Below are 11,327 nucleotides of genomic sequence, written 5' to 3' on the forward strand. Positions count from 1 at the left end.
TTAGTATGCCACGAACACACGTGCTATGTTAGAGGTTCATTGAGTGAAGGCCTCGTGCCGCATATGCGGTTCCGCCTTCTCTCTTCCGCTCTGAGCTTCCTCCCTTCTCCTTTGCAAAATTCACTTTCCCGACACATCGAATACCTTCCCTGTCTCTGCCACCCTGCCTTATCTCTCCCTCTGCCACCCTGACAACCCACATTCCATGCATTCATGAGTGAGGACACCACAACCCCTACCTTAAGCATGTGGGGGGCGGTTGCCATAAACATTTAGGTACTGACCATGTCCAATTGAGGTTTGTCGCCCCTGACACCACGTCGCATCCCGGTCAGGAGTATATTACTTTAAATATAAAGTATAAAAGTAATAAAATATTTTTATAAAAAAAATATTGTTATTAACTTTACAGTAATACTATAAAGATATAGTATTCTAGATAAATGTCTTTCGGAATAATCACATCATTAGGATTTGGTCGACGTTTCGAACCAACCAATGTGGTTCATCCTCAGGACAAGGTGAAAGAAATCGTAGAATCTTCAGGAATAAATAGTAAGGATGCATCATTGCCGAGGGTTAGCCGTTAAAAACTAGCCGTTGGAGAATAGTCAAACAAGTTAATAAAATATTATTTTTATTTAAAAATTAGTTTTAATATTTTAATATAATTTAAAAACCCATTTTTTTTAGATGATTTTAATTTAAAAAGGGGAGTTTTAATATTTCTAATATTATCTAACATTCCGAAAAAAAATAAAAAATAAATAAAAAATAATAAATAATAATAATAATAATAATATAATTTAAAAACCCAATTTTTTTAGATGTAATGATTTTAATTTAAAAAGGGGAGTTTTAATATTTCTAGTATTATCTAACATCCCGAACAAATATATATATTTATTTATTTTAATATAATTTAAAAACCCAATTTTTTTAGATGTAATGATTTTAATTTAAAAAGGGGAGTTTTAATATTTCTAATATTATCTAACATCCCCAAAAAAAAAAAAAAAAATTGATATAAATTTTTAATATTCTTAATTTAGTAATAAAGTAGTAGTTAGGGTCATGGATGATGTTAAGGAAATAAATAAGGGGTTAAAAATCGGTGAATAATGAAAATAGGGGTGGTAAAATAAAAATAGTAGTATACCAAATATTGGAATATGATAAGGTAAAGAAAGGATTCCAAAAAATATCTAAAGGGAGATAGGAATAAATAAAAATAGTAATAATGATAAGAAAACATATTAATTATTAAGGAGGTAAGGAAAAGCTATGAGCCCTCATAGTGCAATTATAAGGAAAAAATAAAACCCATAAGGTTTGGATAAAAATAACATATATTAAAAAAAAAAGGTAAATTCTATGAAAGTAATTAGGAGTCCAATAATAAAACTAGGGTTAAAAATGAGGAACTAAAGTAAGGATATATGTTATAAGAGAGGGATTAATAGTATTTATTTTAATTAAGATACAAATAATATGCTATACATAAATAAAAAGAAAGAAAAATAAAAATGTAAAAGATGTAAAAAGGGGGGAAAACGGAGACAAGAGGATCATAAGGAGAGGGCCAGACTCCAACTTTTGCTCAATTTCCAACCATCATCTTTGTTGAGATTATTAGCATGACTTTCAATCTCAATCCCCTCTCTAAGCTTCCTATGGTGGAAATGGTCAACCCTAGCAATGACTTTATAATCCTCTATACAAACAAGTGCTTGGACTTCTCGGCATGCTCAACTAGAGCCGAAGAGCGGGAACGATTATGCCTTATGTCTACTGTGTGTTCATGGATCCTTTGGTTGATTGATCGACCCATTTCCCTAATATATGGAGTACCACATGAAAATGGAATCAGGTAAACACCTTTCATGTCCTTTGGGTCAATGGGATCTTTAACAGAACCAAGAGAATTTCTAATGGTTCTAAGAGGTTTGAATGAAGAGGAAACATTATTCCACCTAGGGATATGAGCAATCTTATCCGAGGTCCCTTAAATAAACGAGAGATGAACCTCGGAGATATGATCAACACGAGCAGTTTTCTCTCTAGAATCTTTACATGCTATTTGAAAATCTTTGAGGCTCTGAGTTCTGCTATATCCATTATTCTTAAAAACTTCAAGGAGATGAGATTTCTCTTGCTCTAGGTGGTTATCATTAGATATTCTCAGAGCACGGGTAGTAAGGGTGCTGAGAACACCAAATTTCTGAGCAATCCCCTCACCCATACAATTTATGGTTTGCCCAAGATTCATAAATCTGCCCCCCCCGAGACCTATTGTCAACACAATAGGTGGGCCTACTTATCTTCTTGCTAAATTCTTAACTCTTAAGCTCAAACCTCTTGTGGGTCGAACTGATTCCTATGTTAAGGACTTGACATCCTTTGTCAAGGAATGAAAATATGTAAAGTTAGACCCAAGGGATCTGCTTGTTAGCTTTGATGTGGTTTCCCTTTATACCAAAATCCCCATTCAAGAGGTCATTGATGTCATAAGCAAGATCATTTACTAGGACACAACCAAACTAGGTAGCCTCTGGCTCACTTCAACCTTTTTTAGTTTCCAAGGAGAATTCTATGAGCAAACTTGTGGTGTTTCCATGGGTTCCCCTCTTTTCCCCATTGTTGCCAACTTGTTTAAGGAAGATTTTGAGATCAAGGCCTTAGCCTCAGCTCAATTCTACCCTAAGAAGTGGAAGAGGTTTGTTGATGACACTTGCGTCATCTAGCCCCATGGTCGTGAGAAGTTGGATCTGTTTCTGAACCACCTTAACTCTCAATTTGAATCCATAAAGTTCACAATGGAGGTTGATGTAGACAGATGCCTTCCTTTCCTTGACATTCTCATCTCTAGAATGGATGATGGTTCCATTTCTCACCAAGTTTTTCGTAAAAAAAAACTCACACGGAACAATATCTTCATGCTAGTTCTCATCATTTTCCTGCTCAGAAATTTGGTGTTCTCAGCACCCTTGCTACCCGTGCTATGAGAATCTATGATGATAACCACCTAGAGCAGGATAAATCTCATCTCCTTGAAGTTTTTAAGAATAATGGATACAACAGAAGTTAGAGACTCAAAGCTTTTCAAAGAGCATGTAAATATTCTAGAGAGAAAACTTCTAGTGTCGATCTTATCTCCAAGGTTCATCTCCCGTTTATTCAAGGGACCTCGGATAAGATTGCTCATATCCTTAGGCAGAATAATGTTTCCTCTTCATTCAAACCTCTTAGAACCATGAGAAATTCTCTTGGTTTTGTTAAAGATCCGATTGACTCGAAGGACATGAAAGGTGTTTACTTGATTCCATGTTCATGTGGTACTCCATATATTGGGGAAACGGGTCGATCAATCAACCAAAGGATCAATGAACATGCAGCAGACATAAGGCATAATTGTTCCCGCTCTTCGGCTCTAGCTGAGCATGCCGAGAAGTCCAAGCACCATGTTTGTATAGAGGATTCTAATGTCATTGCTAGGGTTGACTATTTCCACCATAGGAAGCTTAGAGAGGCCATTGAGATTGAAATGCATGCTAAGAATCTCAACAGAGATGATGGTTGGATATTGAGCAAAAGTTGGAGTCCGGCCCTCTCCTTATGATCCTCTTGTCTCCTTTCCCCCTTTTTTACATCTTTTACATTTTTAGTTTCCTTTCTTTTTATTTATGTATAGCATATTATTTGTATCTTAATTAAAATAAACACTATTAATCCCTCTCTTATAACATATATCCTTACTTTAGTTCCTCATTTTTAACCCTAGTTTTATTATTGAACCCCTAATTACTTTCATAGTATTTACCTTTTTTTTTTTTAATACATGTTATTTTTATCTAAATCTTATGGGTTTTATTTTTTCCTTATAATCACCCTATGAGGGCTCACAACTTTTCCTTACCTCCTTAATAATTAATATGTTTTCTTGTCATTATTACTAATTTTTATTTATTCCTATCTCCCTTTAGATATTTTTTGGAATCCTTTCTTTACCTTATCATATTCCAATATTTAGGATACTACTATTTTTATTTTATCCCCCCTATAACTTTGTTTTCATTATTCACTGATTTTTAACCCCCTTATTTATTTCCTTAATATCATCCGTGACCCTAACTACTACTTTATCACTAAATTAAGGATATTAAAAATGTATATCAAAAAATTAAGAATATTAAAAATTTATATCAATTTTTTTTGGATGTTAGATATTATTAGAAATATTAAAACTCCCCTTTTTAAATTAAAATCATTAACTACTACTTTATTACTAAATTAAGGATATTAAAAATGTATATCAAAAAATTAAGAATATTAGAAATTTATATCAATTTTTTTTGGATGTTAGATATTATTAGAAATATTAAAACTCCACTTTTTAAATTAAAATCATTACATCTAAAAAATTGGGTTTTTAAGTTATATTAAAATATTAAAACTAATTTTTAAATAAAAATAATATTTTATTAACTTGTTTGACTATTCTCCAATGACTAGTTTTCAACGGCTAACCCTCGGCAATGATGCATCCTTACTATTTATTCCTCAATATTGTACGATTTCTTTCACCTTTCCTAAGGATGAACCACATTGGTTGGTTTGAAACGTCAACCAAATCCTAATGATGTGATTTTTCCAAAAGACACTTATCTACAATATGGATCACAAAAGTCTCAGACCTAATATAGTATTCTATTTAAATAAAAAAGAAAAATGACAAAACAACACTTAACCTAAATTTGATTCTTAATCTACATAATTTTCAATTTAAATATTAAAAATAAATTAGTTAGAAGACAAAAAAAATAATAATAAGATACATATTCAAATAAAAAATAAAAATGACAAAGCAATACCCATTAATAAGTTATTCTAAATTTGATTCTTAATATGTATAATTTTCAATTTAAATATTAAAAATAAACTAGTTAAAAGACAAAAAAATAAAATAATAAGATATATAAATTTTCAATAAAATATTATATTGTTATTAATATCACTACTAAATGTGCATTGTGAATAATTTCATATATATATATATATTAATAACGCTATGATTTATATAATTTAAATTATACCCTATTGATTTTATTAATTAATGTATTAATAATAATAATTATAACCTAGAGATTAATTATAATACAGTAACTTCATCTATTTTTTAATTAATTAATATATTAACTTTCAAGTATAAATCCTTATAATATTTTTTATTATCAAATTTATTAATTAATATATTAACTTTAGAGTACAAATCCTTTTTATAATAAATATTGTTTGTAAATATAGATAAAAACTCATCTAAAAACATATAGGTAATAGATGTCTTGTTGCAATATAATTCCATATATATATAAAATTGTTGAAAGACTTCTTATTTCAACTTAAGGTGGATGAGGATCTGTTGACTTTTTTATTTTTATTTTTTTTAATTAATGACCTAATTCTCAAGGGAAAATGCTCATCATATGCTTAGTCTTAATGCTTATCAATAGTGTGTTACACAATTTGTTAGGTTGCATTGACTTTTAATAAATTTTAAAAATTAGATTCATACCACATGGATCCTTGCCCACAAATTTCATATCTAATTAGATGGGGAAATTAATATATAAGCAAATTTTATTTAGCAAAATGGTCCATTTTACAATGAGATGTGCAATTCCTTTTTTTTCTTTCTCAAATTAAATTAGATAAGATGTGCAATTCCTTTTTTTTCTTTCTCAAATTAAATTAGATTCTTGCCACATGGCTCCCAACTCACCAATTTCCTAGGGATGTGAGATTATTCCAATTCTAATAAGTTCATATTCTAATTAGATGGAGAAATTAATATATAAGCAAATTTTATAATACATCCTTTGTGTTGCAATATTTTTTTTGTTATATTTATAAATCATTCGGGTATATCAACCACATTAATATTATTAATATTTTTAATGTGGTTGTACTAATATACATAACAATTTAAACAAAAAATGATTTATGTGACATTAATCAAGCCACACTCAACTTTAATGCTCCACAATTGTAATATAAAAAATATTACAAAATAATATTAAAAAAAAAGTACATAAATACAAATATTTTTTAAAGAGTAGATGGTACACTATAATAAATATGGTACATATGTCATATTATTAGAGTACATATTGATATAATAAGGGTTGTATAGATTGTGCACATGTCAATTTTTACATATTTTTCTCAAATTTATATTTTTTAAAGTTATTTTAAAAAAATACAAATTTTTAATTTAAAAAATTTAAAAAATAATTTTAATTTTTGGAAAAATCAATTTAATATAATAATTTTTTAGAAACTTTATAAAACTTTGGAAATTTTTTTATAAAACAAAAATTGGAAGTATTTTTGAGTGTAAAGTGATTACAATATAACAAATAAAAACACACATAAACTAAAATTATGTTGCAACATATTGTAATCATAAAATATGAATTTTAATAATATTATTATTATATATATTTAAATTTATAAATATTTATGGTTTTTATAATATATGTCATGGCACTATCAAATTGGCGATAGAAATTGACAAAAGAAGGGATTTTTTTTTTTATTTGCCATATTTTGACACCATCTCTATCCTAAACTAGGGTTTATAGGAAATTCAAGTGTCAAAATGACTTTGAGAAACTATTAATTATGCTTGTAGTAGACTTAATGGAGGAAGAGGAGGTGGACTACGACAATGACATCTCCAATGCCTTAGCAATCTTTTAATCTAATTCCTGATTTTTTCAATTGCAACAAGCTAGGATGGATCATTCCTTGGCATAATCTAATCGGTCAATCATGCCACCTTGCTCTCAAAGACTCTCCCTTACCCTCTCCTAGAACTCCTAGGTCTGGCACATTTCCTCCCCTTGTAGTGTTGCAACACTCTTGCCTGAAAGTTAGCTTTAATACACAAAATCTCTCTTTGTGAACTTAGGTGCTAAGGGAATTAAGGAAAATAAATTGTTCTTCATGATAGGAGAGATAAAATAAAAAAAGTTAGGGGTGAAGATGTTAAATTGGAAAATATCCCTCATCTAATGGATAAAAATAAAATTGTTATATTCTACAGAAAGATGGTGCACCTGGAAACCATAGGGAAACATATTGGAGACAATTGGATCCAAAATTAGGTTATTGCCTGAAATTTCATATTTTGTCCAAACACTGGATAATTGGCTCCCCAATTAGGTTATTTCTAGAAATTTTATTTTTTGTGTCCAAAGGATGACTATATTTCAAATTTAGAACTAGTGAGGACTTGATTTTTGTACTAAAGTGTAATTGGAGCTAAAGTCCTTCTAGTCTAGTCCTCATGGAATCCGAGGTTAGTTTCAACCCCACAAAGAAGTCAATGTATTCAATTATGTATTTGGGCCATTCTTCTAGGATGCCATCTTCTTTTCTAGCATGTGGAGAATTTGGAATTTATAGGGAATAAAATTGGGTAGTTCATCAAACTAGAACAAGGCCAGGATATTGTAGAAATATGGTGATAGCATTGCAACTGCTCAAGAAATTCAATCTAAATCAAGATACATAATTCTATTCTATTGCTCTGCAGAAATTAATTCAAAATTTAGAAAAATCATTCGCAAACATGCATCAATAACATACACAAGTACACATATTTATATAGGGGAAACCAACTAGTAAAAACCCCTTAAGTCTGCTTGCATTAATTAGAGGAATAGAGAATGTATTACAATTTCTTGCTCGCTCTGAGCTCAACCTACAAATGAATAAATGTTTTCTCTGCTCAATAAAAATCTCTGACCCAAACTTGGTCAATTTCTGCCTCCACCTGAGCTCCTATTTCCTTTCGCAAATCTTGAGGAAATTAAGCCCCTATTTTTTTAGGAATTTTCCTCCAATTGATTGTGCAATTCCCAAGGATTGATCATTGATTGCATGCAACACCTATACACTCAAGACTAGTCTACAACTGATGTTACACTGCCTTGGAATATCCACCACAGTTGAGAAATTCAAATTCCTTGCATGCATGAGCTATTTTTGGTTGATTGATCAGTTAACTGGATGATCTCTGAGTTAGACTACTGTCCTACTGCACAACTAACCTCCAACTAGTTCTATCAACAATTAGAACTAGTTTAACTAAATACAACTAGAAATAACTGAACTAGATTGCTACAAATTAACAATCACACATCGATAGGTGTGCTCCAAGGTCTCTAACTTGAATTTACTGAGATAACTGAGTGACAAGAGCCATGTCACCTCAGTTAACTGTCTCCAATTTGTTTGCTAATGTGGAAATTTCGAATTTACTCAATTTGACCAAGGCAAAGTTAAATTGAGCCTTTCTTGCTACACTTCTCAACAGATACCAAGCCCAATCACCATTACATCTAGGTAAAAGTTGAAGTTGAATTGAAAGAAACTTTATTGGAAAAAATTGAGTTAGTAAGTGGTAGATTCTCTTGGACCTAGAAGATAGATTACGAGAGAATACCCTTCACATATTATAGTTGTCATGAATTTAACCATATTTAGGTGCACTGCAATAAATATTCTTTCCATAAGCTGATCCAAGTGGATGTTGGTGGCCACCCACCTATCCCATTTGGACCCCCACAACTGTCTCTTTCAGTCTTTTTAGTTTCCTAAATTGTAGCACAGTTTACTATTTTTAGCAGTTTTTCGGGTCCTGAACTTCCGGAGCTGTTTTGAGGCCCTAAACGACGTTTTTTTGGGATTCTGGGGCAACATGGGTCCATGGACCGATGTTGCCTCCCAAAGTGGTAGTACTCGGATAGATCTTTCTAACGAGCTATCGTACGCGTCAAACGAAGATTGTATGCCAAAGTTACGACCCCGGGAAATTGATGTACCAATTTACCCAAACGGGGCCCACAATTTGGCGTTTCATCTTCTAGGGTTAGGTTTCGGGATGTGAAGGGTTTTCCATTGTTTCTCAACAATAAATAGGCCTTCGAGCCTCATTGTAATACAGTTCGGAACAGTTCAGAGGCATGTAGCCATCACATCTCTTCTCAGAGATAAGCTACCATCGCCCTAGCTGGTTTATTTCCATTTCTGGTTGTAAGCATATTTCAGTATTTTCCATTAATGAAATGAAGTATTATTTCCGCTGCATCTTTGTGTATATGGTTATCTCTGTAATTTGTTGCGTTCCTGTTTAAATCCGGATCAGTGGTATCAGAGCGGTCTGCTTTTTCTCTGTTTTTCTTTGCATGTCCCCAACAAGGTTGGGATATAAGGAGTTAGGGCTTGAACTGGTTGAACCTTTGCAAGACCAGCCTCGCAAATCCCGACGGCCTCCCATGGCGGATGAGAAGAAAGACGAGGGGGCAGGAGATCCTATCAAAATCTTGCTCGAAGAAGCGCTCGAGCGGCAAAGGAACGCGATGATGGATAGCTTTGCGCAGATCCTTCGGCGGCTACCCAGAGGCGACGCATCGGCTTCCAACAGCGACTCTGGAAATGCCACGCCATTTAAGGTACAAGTTAATTTTGAAATCCCCATCTTCGAGGGTCAAATAGATGCAGATGTCGTAGATAAATGGTTAAATCTGCTAGATGGGTATTTTTCTGTTCACGAATTTTCAAGTCGGGAAAAGATTGTTTTCGCTCTTCTCAAAGCAGCCCCCCACGTCAAGGACTGGTGGGAAACCTACTGCGAGCAGAAGGATGAAAGTACAGGCTCACTATTTTCAGCCGCACCCACTTGGAATGACTTTCGGGATGCCATCAAGGAGCAGTACTACCCTGTCGGAAGCTATGAGGACAAATACATCAAATGGACCACACTGCGGCAGGGACGAGACCAAGATGTGCCAGAGTTCACAAACATTTTTCATACCCTTCGCACACAGTTGGGTATCAAAGATTCTGAGCTGCATCTGGTACTCAAATACCGCGGCTGCCTACACAGATACATCCAGGAAGAGATGGGGTTCTTGAACATCTCCTCACTCGGCACAGCATACTGATACGCTGTCAAAATCGAGCAAAAGTTCAAACAGAAGAAGCGAGACTTTGGATCTGCAAATCCGAAGCCCAAAGGACAAAGCCAAGGCGGGGTGACCCAAGACAACCCGTCGAAGCCGCAAGAAAAGAACAACACCACAAAGCCGAAGAAGGACACAGGAAAGTGGTGTGAGTTCCACAAGAGTCCCACTCATAACACAAGTGAGTGTCGGACCAAGCAGTCGCTGGTGGCTGAGTTGAAGGCTTCCGAATCAGATGCATGTTCCGACCCTGAGCCAGAACCCGACAAGGGGAATGGCAAAGGGAAGCAGATCATTGATGCAGATCCCAGCGCCACTGTTGCCACTGCCAAGATCCAGAAGAATGAACTTGCAGATCCAGAGGAAGGGGAGCGTCTTTTCCACTCACAGATGTGGGTGAAGGGTTCACCGCTACAATTCATTGTCGACAGTGGCAGCCAAAAGAACCTTATTTCAGCAGAGGTCGTGAAGCGGTTGGGCCTACCGACTACACCGCACCCGCAGCCGTACAGTATCGGGTGGCTTCACGAAGGACGAGATCTGAAAGTTCGCCAGCAGTGCCGCCTTTCCTACAGCATCAAACCCTTCACAGACGAGGTATTGTGTGATGTTACACCTCTGGATGTTTGCGATGTATTATTAGGCCAACCATACTTGTGGAGGCGACATGCTATGTATGAGTCAAGGCCTCGTGCTGTCATTATTTCTTTGAATGATTCATTATACAGGATACCGGAGGTAGCCCCACCTACCGCCACATCTTTGATCACTACCAAAAAAGGCAGCAAGCTCATATCACAGACCAGGAAATTCATCTGTCTGGTTCACTCCCAAAATAAGGGGAAGATTGTTGCTACATCCATGACCCCTGTAAAGGGTTCCTCCATGCAGCAGCAGCAGCAGCAAAGGGATACGGTCATGAAAAAACACAGGAACAACTTCTCCTCACCCACATGGGTACCACACAAGTTTCAGGTGGGCAACAAAGTCTGGTTGCATCGACAGAAAGAATGCCTTACCAGAACCCATCAGAAGCTCAGATCTCTCCGACATGGTCCTTACAGCAGTACCAAGGCTATGGGGAACAATGCTTTGGAGCACATCATTCCTCCATTCCTTCGCCTGCACCAAATGTTCAATGTGGACCATCGTCGACCATGCTTCCCACCATCACCGGACACATCAGAGATTGCAGGACAAGTTCAGCAGATGGAGGAACTCAACGCAATGGGGACCATTGCTTCCTAAGGGGGGAGGAATGATCCAAGTGGATGTTGGTGGCCACCCACCTATCCCATT

This window comes from Pinus tabuliformis, chromosome 7, assembly GCF_031772625.1.
Source record: "Pinus tabuliformis cultivar Carrire ecotype Pingquan chromosome 7, CPIR1, whole genome shotgun sequence".
NCBI lineage: Eukaryota > Viridiplantae > Streptophyta > Pinopsida > Pinales > Pinaceae > Pinus > Pinus tabuliformis.